The sequence below is a fragment of the Octopus bimaculoides genome, unplaced genomic scaffold (genome assembly GCF_046866305.1).
Source record: "Octopus bimaculoides isolate indiv1 unplaced genomic scaffold, ASM4686630v1 contig69, whole genome shotgun sequence".
Classification (NCBI taxonomy): domain Eukaryota; kingdom Metazoa; phylum Mollusca; class Cephalopoda; order Octopoda; family Octopodidae; genus Octopus; species Octopus bimaculoides.
This window is the reverse complement of record NW_028315319.1, coordinates 29,938-43,381: the sequence shown is the minus strand read 5'-3', so window position 1 is coordinate 43,381 and position 13,444 is coordinate 29,938. Positions and strand designations below refer to the sequence as shown.

Here is a 13,444-nt window from a genome sequence, read left to right as displayed (position 1 = left end):
CACAATTTATTCCTTATTCTATCGGTCTCTTTAGGGTTCATGTTTCCCTTAATTTTCCAAATTGCAAGAGTAATTTATAGATGCCTTTTATGTGTATCTAGAGCCATTTATTTATGATCCCTTCGAAAACCCTCATTAAATTAGATTATTTCATTTTCAGTTTCCTTTAGGTTTTATGTGTTCTTTTATACGACCAGCCTATATATGTATGTGTATATATATGTATATATATATATATATATATATATATATATATATATATATATATATATATATATATTTATATTTCACACACACACATGTATATATGTATGCATTCATATATATATATATATATATATATATATATATATATTAGCAGAGATACCCAGCGTTGCCCATGTTACATGCAATTGAAGAATGAGACTTTTCTGTTATATTTTCTGTAAGGAACTGGAATACCTATGATTCGAATTTCATCAAAATTGCAGATGAGGGTTCTTTCCCTCTTTACACACCATAAAAAATCCTAATCATGCCACATATTTCCCATACTACTGATCTTTATGCACAGATTCCAAAATTCCAGTCTTATGGAACATATAAAAAGTATTTTGCTCATGGAGCTCTAAAATGTGGGAATTAAGGTCCCTATTGGGGGTAGGTGTGTTAATGTCAACCAGAGAAATTGAATTGTTGGGAATGTTTTTAACTTGGGTCTTATAGTATTGCTCCTGAACATCTGCCACATATAAAAACTAACTTCCTAGTTAACCTACCTTTGATATTGCTGCACATCTTATGTGTCCATAGCTTCCACTGGGTACATCTTATAAAGTTTCTACCTACGCCTTTTCTACAGATCGAGCAGCGCCATCTACCTGAAGGGCTTTGTGGTTTTGTCTACCTTCCTACTTATTAGGACTTTGGTTTTAGCTAGGTTGACTCTAAGGCCCTTCGATTCTAATCCTTGCTTCCACACCTGAAACTTCTCCTCTAGTTCTGATAGTGACCCAGCAATTAGTGCAAGGTCATCAGCATAGAGGAGCTCCCACGGGCATCCCCTCTTGAATTCCTCTGTTATCGCCTGGAGGACTATTGTAAATAGGAGGGGCCTGAGGACTCAACCTTGGTGGACTCCTACCTCTACCCGGAATTCTTCACTGTACTCGTTGCCAACCCTCACCTTACTGACAGCGTCTCTGTACATGGCTCGCACAGCTCTCACTAACCATTCTTCTATCCCTCGTCTCCTCAATGACCACCAGATAAGGGATCGGGGGACCCTGTCAAAGGCTTTCTCCATGTCAACAAAAGTTAGGTACAGAGGTTTATCTTTGGCTAGGTATTTCTCCTGCAACTGTCTTACCAGAAATATAGCATCAGTGTTACTTTTCCCTGGCACGAACCCAAACTGCATCTCATCTAAAGTGACTCGTTCCCTAATTAGTTGTCACGATATACCTCAAGTCTTTGTTCCTCACAGCACATAACATTGGCAAACTTTTTCTCTTCTGCTTCCCCTCTGGCTAAATAAACCTGTCGCTTAGCTTCCCTTCTAGCAGTCTGATGCAATTCCCTGCTACCACCGTTCTTCCAGTCCTTCCAAGCCTGTTTCTTTTCCCTAATGTCTCTGTCAATAACATTGTTCCATCACTACATTATATTGGGTCGAGAGGGGACTTTGCACCATCCACAGATCTGGTCAGTGGCCCTCAGCAGGTTGTCCTGTTGAAACCTCCAGTTGTCTTCTACATCATGTGAAGCTATATCCCCCTCTATTTCGTCAAAGGCTTTGAATAATAAGTCTCTAAATCTCTGTCCATTCGCAGGATCTTTGAGCTTCCAGACCCTTCTCCTCCATGCTGGTCGTCTTCTGGGCAACCACTTAGCTCTAATCCTGAAGTCACTAACTACTAGTCTATGTTGTGGGGTACATTCTTTGCCAGGAAAGGTTTGGGCTTTTATAAGCAGCCATCTTTCCCTTTTCCTGGTGAGGATGTAGTCGATTTGGCTAGTGTGTCTGCCAGAACGGTAGGTGACTAGGTGACTGGCAGGTTTCCTGAAGTTAGTATTGCAAACCATAAGGTCATTTGCATCACAGAACTCCAGCAGCCTGGTTCCCTCTTCATTGCGTGAACCAAAACCATAGCCTCCATGTACGCCATAAAAGCCCCCTGAATGTTGTCCAACATGCCCATTGAAGTCACCAGCCACAAAGAAAAGGTCCCTGTCATTCGTGGACAAGGTAGTCTGCAGGAGGGTGTCATAAAATTGGTCTTTCTGTCCGTTGGGTAGCCTGGGCTGAGGGGCATAGGCCGAGATAATGGTTGCTAACTCATGGTGAAGGACTAATCTAATCTTAAGTATTCTATCGCATACTCTAACCACCTCGATTACCTTATCCACCCATTTCTCTGCAAGAAGTATACCCACGCCGCCGACCCCGTCTGTGTTCCCTGCCCAGAAAATCTTGTACCTGTGTTCTTTGCCTGTGAGGAACCTAGTGGAACCTCCTCTCCACCTTACTTCTTGGAGGCAGCAGATATTGACACATCTCCGTTCAAGCATCTCAATAATCTCACCAGACCTACCTTTCAGTGTGCCGACGTTGAGAGTGCCAACCCTGAGGGTGTGGGAGGTATGGGCCTGTGAGACCCTGGGGCGGGGAACAGCAGCGTCACGTACCTTAAAAGAAAGCTTGCATTTTGCAGAATTCATAAACAATCAGTAGCATTCATTTCAACCTGCATCTACTACACTATCGTATTTTGCACCATATGATCGCTACCTTACATAGGAGATGAACCCTAAGTGGGGGTAGGGGGGAATGGCGTGAAGCCTTTAGAAGTGTTTATGGGAGACAGCCAAGTACTTACGGTACTGGTGGAGAAGGTAGGAACTTCCGGTACTGGTGGGGGGGGTGAGAGGGCGGGTGCACGACAGCCATTGCTGCAAAGGTATTTAGGTCTAGTGGGGGAATTTGGGGTGCGAGCGCTAGTTTTATAGCCCTGGCGAAGCAAGGGGTTAATCGAAAGAGGAGGAGAAAAGAGAGAGAGAGAGTGGGATCGAGAGAGACAGACTAAAGGAGAGAGGGTTAGGCCAGAGCACGAGGGCAATAGAGAGATACTCTTTTGGGATTTATGTCTCATAGAGACAGTAAGTGGTAGAAATATAGAATTGAGAAATAAGAGTTTTCGGTCAGCTAATCTAAGGCAGAGATAAGTGACTATGTGATAAAAATTAAAATTGAATAACTTGAATATCTGAGTGAATTTGACGACATTGTTATGGACAACTGAAATGAATTTGACGACATTATAATGAGACGGACAGAATAGTGGAAGCACTAAGTAAGGTTGGAAGCACTAATATATATATATATATATATATATATATATATATATATATATATATATGTATATATATATACATACATACATATATATGTATATAAATTGCATATGTATGTATTTATATATGTGTGTGTGTGTGTGTGTGTGTATCTAAATATGTATATCTGTATACATATATACTATTGTTTTATTCTTTTACTCATTTCAGCCATGCAGCTGTGGTTATGCTGGAGCACCACCATATATACACACACACACACAAATAGATATATTTATACATTGACAGATAGACAGACAGACAGACAGACAGACAGACTGAGTTTCTTATTTAAAAGCAATTTCCAAAGTCTTCTCCTTTCTTTGGTGGGGTGGAGGGTGTATCAGATTTCTTTTCATGCAGTCTTCTCGTCTTCCCAAGTCTTCATGGGTGTGTTGCATACCCACACACACACACACATGCACACGCAGCTGTTTGCACACACTCATACATATATGCACACACATTGATGCATATACACATGAATAGAAATTGCAAAAGGTCAAAATAATAAACAAATTAAATACACGAAAAGGAAAAAAAAAAAACTGGTTGTTGTGCATTATTAAATGAAATGATTAATACTTGTTGAATAGAAGAAACATCAGGTGAGATTTTATTTGAAATGATCAGTTTTGGGTCAGGCCACAATGACGCCTGTGTCTATGTCTAAGTAAAAGTGTGTGTGTGTGTGCAGATGTGCTTGGGCACACATTTACTTGTACAGAAAGACTGACGTCACTGTGATCTAACCCGAAAACAATCATTTGAAATAAAACTCACCTGATGTTTTCTCTCTTCAAAAAGATTTAGTCATTTAGTCACTCAATAAAGCACAACCTATTTTCTCTGTTTATGTGTTTGCTTTTGCAAGATTCTTCATGCTTCTGCCCCAGTCAACCGAAAACAACAACACCAACAATATCACACACACACACCACTACCACAGTCACCACCACAACCATCAAGGTTGACAATCCTTAACTTTATTCAAGATCACCTTTCTTAAACGAGACAATAAATGGAAACGCCTGGGGTAAACTGATACAGTGAAATGATCCTACCTCACCTAAGATGGCAGTCACGTTGTCCATCGATGTTATTCAAGATAATATTGGCTTACACACTCTGCTCTCTTATTCGGTTCTGCAACAATGAATTTCTAACCTGTTTCTTTATTTTGGGTTTTTTGCAAATATTTCAACAATTTCTATCCTGATTTGAAATGTCAGACTGAAGTTTGTAGAAGTAAACTGGTGAATTTCAAACTGGGGGTGCACACACACATACACTAACATACACACACATAGTGTTATGTTACACACACACACACGTTATGTTACACACACACATAAATGTGTTATGTTACACACACACACACATATGCTATATGTGTGTTTCAGTATATTTGCATATTTCTGTATTTGAGGGTTATGTAGCTACTATTTATAGCTGGTCTTACAACCATACAGAGATTTCCCTCACTCAACTCTGTGTGTGTGTATGCGTAGGTTGGTGATGTCCAGCAAAACTGACTTTGTAGACAGCTGCAAGATTATCCACCATCTTTCCAGCAGCAACATTCGGCCCCTGTTTTGAATTCCATATTGACATGCTTACAAAATCAAAAAACAATGTATTGTCCATGAATTTCATAAATCTTTTCTCTTGCTCAGAATTGAATCAACCACCCGCATAGTAAGTCTATGTATGTACATACGTAGTAAGTATATATATATACAAAGGTGTGTATATATAGATATATAAAATTATATTTATATTCATACACACACACACATATATATGTATGTATCAATATATAGATACCTGTCTATATCTATGTGCTTTTATGTATATATCTACATATGTACATGTGTGTGTGTGTGTGTGTGTGTGTGTGTGTGTGTGTGTAAGGTGAGCTGGCAGCAGAATCGTTAGCACACCAGGCAAAATGCTTGGTGCATTTCGTTCGACTTGATGTTCTGAGTTCTAATTCCAGCAAGGTTCACATTTAGGTTCAATGAACTCTGGGACTGATGTAATCAACTTAACCCTCTCCCATTTATTGCTGGCCTTGTGCCAAAATTTGAAACCAGTAAATATATACATGCATACAGGTAAGCCGTTTATGTTTATGCCTTGCCCCAATACAATCTGTTCCCTCACCTCCCCCACCACAACACACTATTCCAACTCCTTCCTTTCTTCCACCCATGATCATTCCCCCCCCCCTCTGCATGCTCCTCTCCCCCATCACATACACTCACTCTCAATGCCCTCACAAACCTACCCTGGCCCCCTGAGCTGCCCCTATATCCCTCACCATCACCTGCTACATTCTTCATATCTCCATCTGTCTCTCTTCATACTCTCATGAATCACCCCTACCCCTTGATCTCCTCTGTCCACTCACCCTGTCCAATCCTTGGTATGTCCTTCATTTCATTTATATTCTCTCCCGCTGTCCCTTAAGAATATGTCCCATCACACATCTCCCCTGCCATTTATTTCTCTCAATCTTTCAAACGGGGACAGCCAAGTATCTCCTACAATATGACCCCTAACTCTAACCTGCTCCCTATTATACATTCACCTCTCAACTGGCACAAACCCATCTCCCTCAGTGCTACTCATCCCTTCCTGTTGAGACGTCTTCATCTTGCAAGTGACTCGGTGGAGCCATGTTAAAGGCACTTCTATGAAGTGGTTGGCATCTGGAAGGGTATCCAGCCATAGAAACCAATGCAATGTGGCTAACACAGCCTGGTGCAGTCCTATGGCAAACTGTCCACCCCCATAGCAGAACAGAAAGTGGACTTTTCATACACACACACACACACACATTCATACATACATGCATACAGACGGACCGATCACGTGACCGACAAGACTATCCAATGTTGCTACACATCACTGGTCACAATTCACTTTGCACGGTTTTAGCTATCGAATGACCCCCACCCCTCGGGCTAGGCAAGCAAACCATCCCTCTCCACGCCACCGATTTTATCCAACGGAAAGGCAAACTGGAGCAATGTGAAATAAAGTGTCTTGCCCAAGGACACAACACACAGCCCACTCTGGGAATCGAACTCACTATCTCATGATTGTGGAACCGATGCTCTGACTACTGAGCCATGCATCTGGACATACACACACACACATATAAATGTGTGTGTGTGTGTGTGTACAGGAGAGTCTCTCTAATGTGGATCCAACAGAGGGACCAGCAATCCGAATAGACAGCAGCATGGTAGATAAAACCACGAGACGTATGAAGACCAGGAAAGCCCCTGGCCCCTCAAGAATCACCACTGAAATGCTTAAAGTATCTGGTGGTGTGGCATATGGCAGCCCTTAAATGATGATGATGCACACACACACACACACACACACACATAATTATACATATCTATGCAGACAGGTATATATAGCCCAGTGGAGGGGGGCTTCTCACAAGCATTTCCTGTAAGGAGAATTCCCTTCCTGAGAGAATCTACACAGCAAAGGTCTTTGCATGTCTGTGTACAGAAACCTATTAAATATAATACATCTTTAAACATAACACATATTTCAATCAACACTCTTTAGTCAATGTTGAGTTAATGAATTCCTGTGAAACTTTTGCATCTGTCAGAAACTGTTTTCCTGTTCTGTTGAAATGTCTTGACATCACTTGGGTGCCATGAACTATGCATACGGATTCAATGTCCTTCGCAAAAACACTTTTATGTCTTTCATAACCCAGTTGTACACAAACACACACACATATCTTTTATCTCTTACTTGCTTCACTCGTTTGACTGCGGCCATGCTGGGGCACAGCCTTGAAGAATTTTTAGTCAAAGAAATCAACCACCACAATTTATTCCTTATTCTATCGGTCTCTTTAGGGTTCATGTTTCCCTTAATTTTCCAAATTGCAAGAGTAATTTATAGATGCCTTTTATGTGTATCTAGAGCCATTTATTTATGATCCCTTCGAAAACCCTCATTAAATTAGATTATTTCATTTTCAGTTTCCTTTAGGTTTTATGTGTTCTTTTATACGACCAGCCTATATATGTATGTGTATATATATGTATATATATATATATATATATATATATATATATATATATATATATATATATATATTTATATTTCACACACACACATGTATATATGTATGCATTCATATATATATATATATATATATATATATATATATTAGCAGAGATACCCAGCGTTGCCCATGTTACATGCAATTGAAGAATGAGACTTTTCTGTTATATTTTTTGTAAGGAACTGGAATACCTATGATTCGAATTTCATCAAAATTGCAGATGAGGGTTCTTTCCCTCTTTACACACCATAAAAAATTCTAATCATGCCACATATTTCCCATACTACTGATCTTTATGCACAGATTCCAAAATTCCAGTCTTATGGAACATATAAAAAGTATTTTGCTCATGGAGCTCTAAAATGTGGGAATTAAGGTCCCTATTGGGGGTAGGTGTGTTAATGTCAACCAGAGAAATTGAATTGTTGGGAATGTTTTTAACTTGGGTCTTATAGTATTGCTCCTGAACATCTGCCACATATAAAAACTAACTTCCTAGTTAACCTACCTTTGATATTGCTGCACATCTTATGTGTCCATAGCTTCCACTGGGTACATCTTATAAAGTTTCTACCTACGCCTTTTCTACAGATCGAGCAGCGCCATCTACCTGAAGGGCTTTGTGGTTTTGTCTACCTTCCTACTTATTAGGACTTTGGTTTTAGCTAGGTTGACTCTAAGGCCCTTCGATTCTAATCCTTGCTTCCACACCTGAAACTTCTCCTCTAGTTCTGATAGTGACCCAGCAATTAGTGCAAGGTCATCAGCATAGAGGAGCTCCCACGGGCATCCCCTCTTGAATTCCTCTGTTATCGCCTGGAGGACTATTGTAAATAGGAGGGGCCTGAGGACTCAACCTTGGTGGACTCCTACCTCTACCCGGAATTCTTCACTGTACTCGTTGCCAACCCTCACCTTACTGACAGCGTCTCTGTACATGGCTCGCACAGCTCTCACTAACCATTCTTCTATCCCTCGTCTCCTCAATGACCACCAGATAAGGGATCGGGGGACCCTGTCAAAGGCTTTCTCCATGTCAACAAAAGTTAGGTACAGAGGTTTATCTTTGGCTAGGTATTTCTCCTGCAACTGTCTTACCAGAAATATAGCATCAGTGTTACTTTTCCCTGGCACGAACCCAAACTGCATCTCATCTAAAGTGACTCGTTCCCTAATTAGTTGTCACGATATACCTCAAGTCTTTGTTCCTCACAGCACATAACATTGGCAAACTTTTTCTCTTCTGCTTCCCCTCTGGCTAAATAAACCTGTCGCTTAGCTTCCCTTCTAGCAGTCTGATGCAATTCCCTGCTACCACCGTTCTTCCAGTCCTTCCAAGCCTGTTTCTTTTCCCTAATGTCTCTGTCAATAACATTGTTCCATCACTACATTATATTGGGTCGAGAGGGGACTTTGCACCATCCACAGATCTGGTCAGTGGCCCTCAGCAGGTTGTCCTGTTGAAACCTCCAGTTGTCTTCTACATCATGTGAAGCTATATCCCCCTCTATTTCGTCAAAGGCTTTGAATAATAAGTCTCTAAATCTCTGTCCATTCGCAGGATCTTTGAGCTTCCAGACCCTTCTCCTCCATGCTGGTCGTCTTCTGGGCAACCACTTAGCTCTAATCCTGAAGTCACTAACTACTAGTCTATGTTGTGGGGTACATTCTTTGCCAGGAAAGGTTTGGGCTTTTATAAGCAGCCATCTTTCCCTTTTCCTGGTGAGGATGTAGTCGATTTGGCTAGTGTGTCTGCCAGAACGGTAGGTGACTAGGTGACTGGCAGGTTTCCTGAAGTTAGTATTGCAAACCATAAGGTCATTTGCATCACAGAACTCCAGCAGCCTGGTTCCCTCTTCATTGCGTGAACCAAAACCATAGCCTCCATGTACGCCATAAAAGCCCCCTGAATGTTGTCCAACATGCCCATTGAAGTCACCAGCCACAAAGAAAAGGTCCCTGTCATTCGTGGACAAGGTAGTCTGCAGGAGGGTGTCATAAAATTGGTCTTTCTGTCCGTTGGGTAGCCTGGGCTGAGGGGCATAGGCCGAGATAATGGTTGCTAACTCATGGTGAAGGACTAATCTAATCTTAAGTATTCTATCGCATACTCTAACCACCTCGATTACCTTATCCACCCATTTCTCTGCAAGAAGTATACCCACGCCGCCGACCCCGTCTGTGTTCCCTGCCCAGAAAATCTTGTACCTGTGTTCTTTGCCTGTGAGGAACCTAGTGGAACCTCCTCTCCACCTTACTTCTTGGAGGCAGCAGATATTGACACATCTCCGTTCAAGCATCTCAATAATCTCACCAGACCTACCTTTCAGTGTGCCGACGTTGAGAGTGCCAACCCTGAGGGTGTGGGAGGTATGGGCCTGTGAGACCCTGGGGCGGGGAACAGCAGCGTCACGTACCTTAAAAGAAAGCTTGCATTTTGCAGAATTCATAAACAATCAGTAGCATTCATTTCAACCTGCATCTACTACACTATCGTATTTTGCACCATATGATCGCTACCTTACATAGGAGATGAACCCTAAGTGGGGGTAGGGGGGAATGGCGTGAAGCCTTTAGAAGTGTTTATGGGAGACAGCCAAGTACTTACGGTACTGGTGGAGAAGGTAGGAACTTCCGGTACTGGTGGGGGGGTGAGAGGGCGGGTGCACGACAGCCATTGCTGCAAAGGTATTTAGGTCTAGTGGGGGAATTTGGGGTGCGAGCGCTAGTTTTATAGCCCTGGCGAAGCAAGGGGTTAATCGAAAGAGGAGGAGAAAAGAGAGTGGGATCGAGAGAGACAGACTAAAGGAGAGAGGGTTAGGCCAGAGCACGAGGGCAATAGAGAGATACTCTTTTGGGATTTATGTCTCATAGAGACAGTAAGTGGTAGAAATATAGAATTGAGAAATAAGAGTTTTCGGTCAGCTAATCTAAGGCAGAGATAAGTGACTATGTGATAAAAATTAAAATTGAATAACTTGAATATCTGAGTGAATTTGACGACATTGTTATGGACAACTGAAATGAATTTGACGACATTATAATGAGACGGACAGAATAGTGGAAGCACTAAGTAAGGTTGGAAGCACTAATATATATATATATATATATATATATATATATATATATATATATATATATGTATATATATATACATACATACATATATATGTATATAAATTGCATATGTATGTATTTATATATGTGTGTGTGTGTGTGTGTGTGTGTGTGTATCTAAATATGTATATCTGTATACATATATACTATTGTTTTATTCTTTTACTCATTTCAGCCATGCAGCTGTGGTTATGCTGGAGCACCACCATATATACACACACACACACAAATAGATATATTTATACATTGACAGATAGACAGACAGACAGACAGACTGAGTTTCTTATTTAAAAGCAATTTCCAAAGTCTTCTCCTTTCTTTGGTGGGGTGGAGGGTGTATCAGATTTCTTTTCATGCAGTCTTCTCGTCTTCCCAAGTCTTCATGGGTGTGTTGCATACCCACACACACACACACATGCACACGCAGCTGTTTGCACACACTCATACATATATGCACACACATTGATGCATATACACATGAATAGAAATTGCAAAAGGTCAAAATAATAAACAAATTAAATACACGAAAAGGAAAAAAAAAAAACTGGTTGTTGTGCATTATTAAATGAAATGATTAATACTTGTTGAATAGAAGAAACATCAGGTGAGATTTTATTTGAAATGATCAGTTTTGGGTCAGGCCACAATGACGCCTGTGTCTATGTCTAAGTAAAAGTGTGTGTGTGTGTGCAGATGTGCTTGGGCACACATTTACTTGTACAGAAAGACTGACGTCACTGTGATCTAACCCGAAAACAATCATTTGAAATAAAACTCACCTGATGTTTTCTCTCTTCAAAAAGATTTAGTCATTTAGTCACTCAATAAAGCACAACCTATTTTCTCTGTTTATGTGTTTGCTTTTGCAAGATTCTTCATGCTTCTGCCCCAGTCAACCGAAAACAGGTAGACACCCTACCATCACCCCATGGCCAAGAATACCCTTATGGACAGATGGAAAAGGTGGATCAGAGGCATAAGGACTCCAGAAAACTATGACCAGGTGAGAAAATGTTACATGATAGTTGCTAGTACCAAAGTTATTCTAAAGTATCAAATGTTTGAGTTCAATGAAAAAATATATGCCTAGGAAGAGGGCATGTGGCCAACCTCTTTATGGTATGGTGGGATAAGAGATTCCAAGAACGCTCTGCAGAGAACTCCATAATCCTAACCATGTATTCTCGCTATGTTAATGATTTCAAGAAAGTAGTAAAAACACTTCCACAAGATAACATCTATGAACTAGAAGCAAGCACCATGAAGAGCATCCAGCAAATAGCTAATCCCATCTAACAGGGTGTTAACGAACAATAGATTACCCTAATAAGCACCCCAACTACAAACTACATGTTTTGGACACTCAACTGTAGATGGAAACTAGAAATAGCAAAGTTCAGATTCTCCATTCATACTATGCCAAACCCATGGCCTCCAGATCCCTGTGCCACAGAATACAACAAATGTGGATGATACTAAGTTCAATATCCTGATATCGGACTTGATAAGGGTTATGAGAAAGGAGTCCTAAATGTGTGACCCAACGGAATTGAAGAGACACATACAGTACTTCATCTACTGCTTGCAGTTCTCCAGGGACAGTCAAAGAGAAAGGATCAGGGTGGACAAAGGAGCCGTGACAAAACTCAAGACCATCATAGAGAATGATGCAAATGGGATCTGCCTGCTAGACAAGAGTAAATCATGGCATAGTATAGAAGGGACGAAGAGGAAGATAGGGAAGGCCAGCTCATGGTATGATGGCCAAACGTACCAAAACATCATGTTCATCAATGCTAGCCTTGGAGGAGAACTAACATATTAATTTAGAAGAACCTCGGGTAAATTGAATCCACTGACTGAAGCAGGAAGAAAGGCCAGGAACTGCCATAAAATCCATTCGAAAGAACTCTCTGTACTGACAGGAACTGTATATTGTGTAGGTTATGACCAGATATAAACAGCAAAACTAGGAATACAATTTATAGTGGTGTACAGAGGGATGGTGCAGAATCATGATAAGAATATAAAGAATGTGGTTGTCCAACTGTTTCCACCAATGTCCAGCCCCATTTGAACTGGTGATGCTAGTGCTTGACTATGTCGTATGATGGTGCATCGTCACCATAAACTTCTTTCATCTCATCAAAAGTCTCATTTGGTGTACGACCTTTCAAGTATAAAGAACCTGATCATTGATCTGCATTCAACTGCCTCCATTATAACTGCTTAGTGCACTTCAGCAGCCAAAAAAGACAAACGAATTCTAGTGGAAAGCTGCAATTTACAATGTGACGTGTAGAGACATGTAGGATTCTACCTGTACAAGTTCTGTTTCCTGCAATAACTGGAAGTGGGTGGGTGATAGGACATCGTTAATGAACACCCCTCATTTTTTTGTTAAGCCTTGTAGTTATTCCATCGATCCCTCCATGTAGCACCTTCTTTCTCACTCCCTCATTATATGTCCTCCTCCCTCTCTCATTCTACTCTCTTTGTCTCTCTCTTTCATCTCCTATGTTTAATGTCAGAGGGAGATTTGGACGTTATTTCTAACAAGCTGAGTCACACTATAGATATTTCCTTCAGACATTACCCAGTATAATGTGTGATTTAAAGGGATTTGACTGCTATTTCTACAAGAGAAAATATCAATACAACTATATATACAGATATACAAGAAGCGACTCCCTGTCCTCAAAACGAATAGATTTTTTTCCTGACTTATGGAGAAAGCCAGAAATGTTAAGGGGAGGGGTTAAATCAACATTTACTAAAAGTGATCTAGCTACTAGACAGAGATCCTGTATGACCTTATAGGAAAGTGGGTTATCCATCATTAGATGTATA

The 13,444-nt window shown here is 40.7% G+C and overlaps 1 protein-coding gene and 1 long non-coding RNA gene across 4 annotated transcripts in view; one reads left to right on the top strand and one right to left on the bottom strand.

Moving 5' to 3' along the window:
• Window positions 1-13,444, bottom strand: part of LOC149129300 (uncharacterized) — a 75,091-nt gene that overhangs the window by 44,855 nt on the left and 16,792 nt on the right. The window lies entirely within an intron of this gene.
• LOC149129301 (ATP-dependent DNA helicase PIF1-like) overlaps window positions 1-13,444 on the top strand; it is a 33,912-nt gene that overhangs the window by 17,198 nt on the left and 3,270 nt on the right. For 2 of the 3 annotated variants that reach the window (XM_089346605.1, XM_089346604.1), the window contains one exon: window positions 4,247-11,597. The gene's annotated coding sequence lies outside the window, so the exon portion shown is untranslated. The remainder of the gene's footprint in view (window positions 1-4,246; window positions 11,598-13,444) is intronic. The other variant, XM_089346606.1, reaches the window with a different exon arrangement.